Source organism: Triticum aestivum, chromosome 6A (genome assembly GCF_018294505.1).
Source record: "Triticum aestivum cultivar Chinese Spring chromosome 6A, IWGSC CS RefSeq v2.1, whole genome shotgun sequence".
In the NCBI taxonomy this organism is placed as follows: domain Eukaryota; kingdom Viridiplantae; phylum Streptophyta; class Magnoliopsida; order Poales; family Poaceae; genus Triticum; species Triticum aestivum.
Window position 1 is genome coordinate 129,776,797 of NC_057809.1, and position 7,522 is coordinate 129,784,318.

Consider the following 7,522-nt stretch of genomic DNA (forward strand, 5'->3'; position numbering starts at 1 on the left):
ATATCAAAGTGCAATCACATGTATAAATAACGTAAAATGATATATACCTCATAATACTCAGCGGAAACAATCAATCGGGTGTGGAGTCCCATCAACGCCATCGGCAGGTTGAGTGTAGACCGTAACCCTGTACCGTACTCTTACTCGTCGGAAGAAAGTATCTGCAACATGATACGTTGCAGCCGTGTAGGTTAGTACATTGAATGTACCGGCAAGATCACAACATGAGAAAACAGATGATAAAACTATACTATATGCAATATGGCTTTGTGGCTCTGTGTCTGAGTTTTGTTTGCGTAAAAGCTGATTTGTTTTCCCTACATCAAAGGAATAAATGAAGTCTGTACTATGGAGTTTTCTATCATGACATGGTTCCGCCAACCGATGTCTCATAGCCCAAAATCATCATAAGTTGCCCACAATTAAGTTATCAGTCCGGTGTTGAGAGTTCCGAGATAGATCCAAGTCCAGATGCTCAAATTGTCCGTAACCGGGGACACGGCTAATCGATTAGGTTTAAACCCTCTGCAGAGGTTTGTACACTTTACCCGCAAGATTCGATCCCTCTCTTTACGTTCTCGCACTTCAGGGTGTTTGAGAACAAGATGACCGAAACATGGTCTTCCGAAGAGTTCCTCTGACCACTGTCCGGTGCTCATCCAATCCTACCGTAGTTCTACATCTGCTAGCACCGTCCCAGCCAGAGTCACAACTAAGGTCAACCAAGCCAGAGCCCATAGTGACTTGCGGTTGCACAGGTAAGCTTCCGGGCATGAAGTATTCTTCCGTCTCTTTGAGTCTGGGTGAAGCTTTCCGCAAGATGTCATGGCGCTTCTCCATGCATCCCGGCCAACCACTGGTTTCTCCAGGGTGCCCGTCAACCGTCCTTCACCCAGTAGTGTGTATTGAATTCTTGTCTCGAGTCTTGAAGTCTTGAGGCCTTGAAAATGCAGTCCTTGCAGATGCCATCATGGAGTTGTCGTCATTGACGTAGAGTCCTCCTTCTTCACACCACTCTCGAGCACTCATACCAAACCCCGTCTACTATAGCGTAGCATTAAAATAAATAACGTTCCGGGCTTGGTAACAGGGTGATGGGTTCCTACCTCATGCATACTAATCAACTACAAGAATTCAATATCACTACTGGAGGGATTGTTGCGAAGATGACACTAAATGCAATAAAACATAGGTATGAAAGCATGGTCAAAGTGAACTTGCCTGGTAATACTTGATGAAGATAACAACGCTGTCAGAAAATGACTTGGTAGAACTAATCGTCACTCCGTTTAAAATCTATATAGTCAAACATAGCATTCACATAAGCAAACATCCTAGCAAACAATTTTAGCACTCGAAATAAAAATCAAAACAGCAAGGAAAATCGATAATAAAACTCAAACAAAAATCAAAAGAAACTTCAAATAAAACTACAAAGAAAAACTACTAACGAAGATCTATGACTTTGCTACAAACATCTAATATAGTTTTGCCGTAAGTAAAAATTTAACAACAATTAAAATAATAAACTAATAAATTAACAGAAAATAAAATGTAAAATAACTAATTTAACAGAAAGTATTTTTTCCATAAAATTTTATTTGCAAAAAGAAACAAATAAAAAGCTTTTATAAAACACTAACTATGACCTAAACAAGTTTTCATACAAAACTAAGAAAAAAAAATTAAAATAAAAACAAAATTTTCTTTTGTTGACTAACAGAAACAAAACTAAATTTGTCAAAAGTGACAAAAAGAAATAATTTAAAAGCAATTAAAACTATAAAGAAAAGGTTAAAACAAAAGTAGAACTAAAACAGTACTGTTTTGCTAAAAACCTAATTTAAATTAACCTGAAAATAAAATACTAAATACTACTGGATAAACAAAGGTCCTAGAGACCAGGAGCAAAAAGAATTGGTCGAAAATAATATTCCTAACTCAAAATATCTCAAATCTAGTGATTTGAGAAAATTCATACAAACACAAATTTAAACTGCTCAAATATGAAATACAATTGAACTAACAGAAACTTCATAAAATTTGTGATCCAAGGCAGTTGGAATCACTCAAAAATACCTCGTAGATAATTAACTATGGATTTTACAAGATTGAAACTATTCTGAAAAAAAACAGAACGAAAAAAAAAAGTAGGTCGGGATTTACTGTAGCTGTTCCGATGGTGGGGTTCTGGTGGAGCTCCGGTGACGTCCTCCGGTGGCCCTCTGGCGTCGGGGAAGGGACGGTAGGGTCGGTGGGTGGCTAGGATGGCCGGAGGTGGTGGGGCGGGGCGGCAATGGCGGCGGTGGTCCGGCGAACTCCGGCGAGGCGGCGCAGCGACGTGGGGTGAGGAGAGGAGAGGAGAGGTGTTGATTTGATGTGCTAGAGGGGGGGGGTGCTTGGGTATTTATATTGGGGAAGGGAGGGTTTTGCTTGGGGTAGGGGACAAGAAATAGATTAGGATTAGGAAACAAAAGGGAAAAGATCTAGAAACAAATCGGAATAAACGAAACGGGATCAAATCCTACTAGTATTAGGAAAAAGGAAAAGGAGCGGCTCCCTGGCTCCCTTGGTGCGGCGCGTGTGATGGCCTTGTGGCTGGCCGGTGGTTTTGGCGGCTTGGGCCTTTGGCCCAAGGCGCTGCGGTATTTTTTTTTAAACAAAAATTTCAGAGAACTAAAAAAAATGACGAAAACTTTTATATAAGCATATAATATATCAAAATTTGCAGAAAAAGATTTTCTACAACATGGACATTATTTTAGCTTCAAATAAAATTCACAAAAATTCTAATAATTCACACAGTGTTACTGGTCCAATAAAATCCAATAAAAAATCATTTTTAAAATACCAAAATGACTTCAAATTAATTTCTCTCCAATTTTCTGATGTAGGGAATCATGTTACCCTATTTTCCATATATTTTGTTTTTGGAGAAAAATAATTTGAATAAAACTCAAATAACTCCAAATTGAAAATAAATTCAAAAGAACTTTGAATTTAATTCTTTGAAACTCCCAACTCATATTTCATATAATTTGAAGAAGTCATTTTATCTTCGCTCGTGAAAATCACTGAGTTGCATGAAGTTTATGAATTAGAAAAATATTTCCAAATGAAATTCAAATATTTTCAACACCCCTTTTTCATTTAAATGGAAGAAGTCATGTTATCCTCTCTCCAGGGTTTTGTGATGAGAAATATTTGAATTCACGGAGATCAGAAAGCAAAAATGAAAGTTTGGGAAAGTCCTTTTATTCCCTCTCATTTAACTTTCAAAAAGTTTCAAATTTCACTCAATCAATCACACAACAATTCAAACAAACAAACAAATCTATCTATTTATTATAACATTCCAAAATTTAGAATTTTGGGATGTTACAGTCGGTATCATCATACCTAGATCAATCTCGTTACTGGCAAGTCTCTTTACTCGTTCAGTAATGCATCACCCCGTAACTAACTCATTAGTCACATTGCTTGCAAGGCTTATAGTGATGTGCATTACCGAGAGGGCCCAGAGATACCTCTCCGATACTCAGAGTGACAAATCCTAATCTCGTTCTATGCCAACTCAACAAACACCATCAGAGACACGTGTAGAGCATCTTTATAATCACCCAGTTACGTTGTGACGTTTGATAGCACACAAAGTGTTCCTCGGTATTCGGGAGTTACACAATCTCATAGTCAGAGGAATATGTATAAATCATGAAGAAAGCAATAACAATACAAACTAAACGATCATAATGCTAACCTAACGGATGGGTCTTGTCCATCACATCATTCTCTAATGGTGTGATCCCATTCATCAAATGACAACACATGTCTATGGTCAGGAAACTTAATCATCTTTGATTAACGAGCTAGTCAAGTAGAGGCATACTAGGGACACTCTGTCTGTCTATGTATTCACACATGTACTAAGTTTCCGGTTAATACAATTCTAGCATGAATAATAAACATTTATCATGATATAAGGAAATATAAATAACAACTTTATTATTGCCTCTAGGGCATATTTCCTTCAGTCTCCCACTTGCACTTGAGTCAATAATCTAGATTTCATAGCAATGATTCTAATACCCATGGAGTCTTGGTGTTGATCATGTTTTGCTCATGGAAGAGGCTTAGTCAATGGGTCTGCAACATTCAGATCTGTATGTATTTTGCAATTCTCTATGTCTCCCTCCTTGACTTGATCGCGGATGGAATTGAAGCGCCTTTTGATGTGTTTGGTTCCCTTGTGAAATCTGGATTCCTTCGCCAAGGCAATTGCTCCAGTATTGTCACAGAAGATTTTCACTGGACCCTATGCAATAGGTATTACATATAGATCGCATATGAACTCCTTCATTCAGAATCCTTCATTTGCTGCTTCCTGATACGTCTCCAATGTATCTATAATTTTTGATTGCTCCATGCTATATTATCTACTGTTTTAGACATTATTGGGCTTTATTATCTACTTTTATATTATTTTTTGGACTAACCTATTAACCGGAGGCCCAGCCCAGAATTGTTGTTTTTTGCCTGTTTTAGGGTTTCGAAGAAAAGGAATATCAAACGGAGTCCAAACGGAATGAAACCTTCGGGAACGTGATTTTCTCAACAAACAAGACCCGGGAGACTTGGACCCTACGTCAAGAAATAAAACAGGAGGCCACGAGGTAGGGGGGCGCGCCCACCCCCACCAGGCGCGCACTCCACCCTCGTGGGCCCCCTGTTGCTCCACCGACATACTCCTTCCTCCTATATATATCCACGTACCCCCAAACGATCAGAATAGGAGCCAAAACCCTAACTCCACCGCCGTAACTTTCTGTATCCACGAGGTCCCATCTTGGGGCTGTTGGGTTTCGTAGTAATTTCAAAAATATTCCTATGCACACGCAAGATCATGGTGATGCATAGCAACGAGAGGGGGAGAATGTGATCTACGTACCCTTGTAGATCGACAACGGAAGCGTTAACTTGGTTGATGTAGTCGTACGTCTTCAGGGCCCGACCGATCAAGCACTGAAACTACGGCACCTCCGAGTTCTAGCACACGTTCAGCTCGATGACGATCCCCGGACTCCGATCTAGCAAAGTGTCGGGGAAGAGTTCCGTCAGCACGACGGCGTGGTGACGATCTTGATGTACTACTGTCGCAGGGCTTCACCTAAGCACCGCTACAATATTATCGAGGACTATGGTGGAAGGGGGCACCGCACACGGCTAAGAATATGATCACGTGGATCAACTTGTGTGTCTAGGGGTGCCCCTGCCCCCGTATATAAAGGATCAAGGGGAGGAGGCTGGCCGGCCCCTATGGCGCGCCAAGGAGGAGTCCTCCTCCTAGTAGGAGTAGGACTCCTACTAGGAGGGGGAAAGAAGTGGGGAGGGAGAAGGAAAGGGGGGCGCCGCCCCCCCTCTCCTAGTCCAATTCGGACCAGGGGGAGGAGGCGCGCGGCCCACCTTTGGCTGCCCCCCTCTCTCTCTCCACTAAGGCCCATATGGCCCATTACTTCTCCCGAGGGGGTTCCGGTAACCCTCCGGCTCTTCGGTTTTCTCCGAAATCACCCGGAACACTTCCGGTGTCCGAATATAGCCGTCCAATATATCAATCTTTATGTCTCGACCATTTCGAGACTCCTCGTCATGTCCGTGATCACATCCAGGACTCCAAACAACCTTCAGTACATCAAAACGCATAAACTCATAATATAACTGTCATCGAAACCTTAAGCGTGCAGACCCTACGGGTTCGAGAACAATGTAGACATGACCGAGACATGTCTCCGGTCAATAACCAATAGCGGGACCTGGATGCCCATATTGGTTCCTACATATTCTACGAAGATCTTTTTATCGGTCAGACCGCATAACAACATATGTTGTTCCCTTTGTCATCGGTATGTTACTTGCCCGAGATTCGATCATCGGTATCCCATACCTAGTTCAATCTCGTTACCTACAAGTCTCTTTACTCGTTCCGTAATACATCATCCCGCAACTAACTCATTAGTTGCAATGCTTGCAAGGCTTAAGTGATGTGCATTACCGAGAGGGCCCAGAGATACCTCTCTGACAATCGGAGTGACAAATCCTAATCTCGAAATACGCTAACCCAACATGTACCTTTGGAGACACCTGTAGAGCACCTTTATAATCACCCAGTTATGTTGTGACGTTTGGTAGCACACAAAGTGTTCCTCTGGCAAACGGGAGTTGCATAATCTCATAGTCATAGGAACATGTATAAGTCATGAAGAAAGCAATAGCAACATACTAAACGATCGGGTGCTAAGCTAAAGGAATGGGTCATGTCAATCAGGTCATTCAACTAATGATGTGATCCCGTTAATCAAATAACAACTCTTTGTCCATGGTTAGGAAACATAACCATCTTTGATTAACGAGCTAGTCAAGTAGAGGCATACTAGTGACACTCTGTTTGTCTATGTATTCACACATGTATTATGTTTCCGGTTAATACAATTCTAGCATGAATAATAAAATTTTATCATGATACCAGGAAATAAATAATAACATTATTATTGCCTCTAGGGCATATTTCCTTCAGGGGCCTGTTCCGGAGCTCCGCCGGAGGGGGCATCGATCACGGAGGGCTTCTACATCAACTCCATAGCCTCTCTGATGAAGTGTGAGTAGTTTACCTCAGACCTACGGGTCCATAGTTAGTAGCTAGATCGCTTCTTCTCTCTTTTTGGATCTCAATACAATGTTCTCCCCCTCTCTTGTGGAGATCTATTCGATGTAATCTTCTTTTTGCGGTGTGTTTGTTGAGATCGATGAATTGTGGGTTTATGATCAAGTCTATCTATGAATAATATTTGAATCTTCTCTGAATTATTTTATGTATGATTGGTTATCTTTGCAAGTCTCTTTGAATTATCAGTTTGGTTTGGCCTACTAGATTGATCTTTCTTGCAATGGGACAAGTGCTTAGCTTTGGATTCAATCTTGCGGTGTCCTTTCCCGGTGACAGTAAGGGCAGCAAGGCACGTATTGTATTGTTGCCATCGAGGATAACAAGATGGGGTTTTCTTCATATTGCATGAGTCTATCCCTCTACATCATGTCATCTTGCTTAAGGCGTTACTCTGTTTTTAACTTAATACTCTAGATGCATGCTGGATAGCGGTCGATGAGTGGAGTAATAGTAGTAGATGCAGGCAGGAGTCGGTCTACTTGTCTCGGACGTGATGCCTATATACATGATCATACCTAGATATTCTCATAACTATGCTCAATTCTGTCAATTTCTCAACAGTAATTTGTTCACCCACCGTAGAATACTTATGCTCTTGAGAGAAGCCACTAGTGAAACCTATGGCCCCAGGGTCTATCTTTATCATATTGATCTCCTACTACTTAGTTATTTCCTTTGTTATTTACTTTGCCTTTATTTTACTTTGCATCTTTTATCATAAAAATACCAAAAATATTATCTTATCATATCTATTAGATCTCACTCTCGTAAGTGGCCTTATAGGGATTGACAACCCCTATTTGC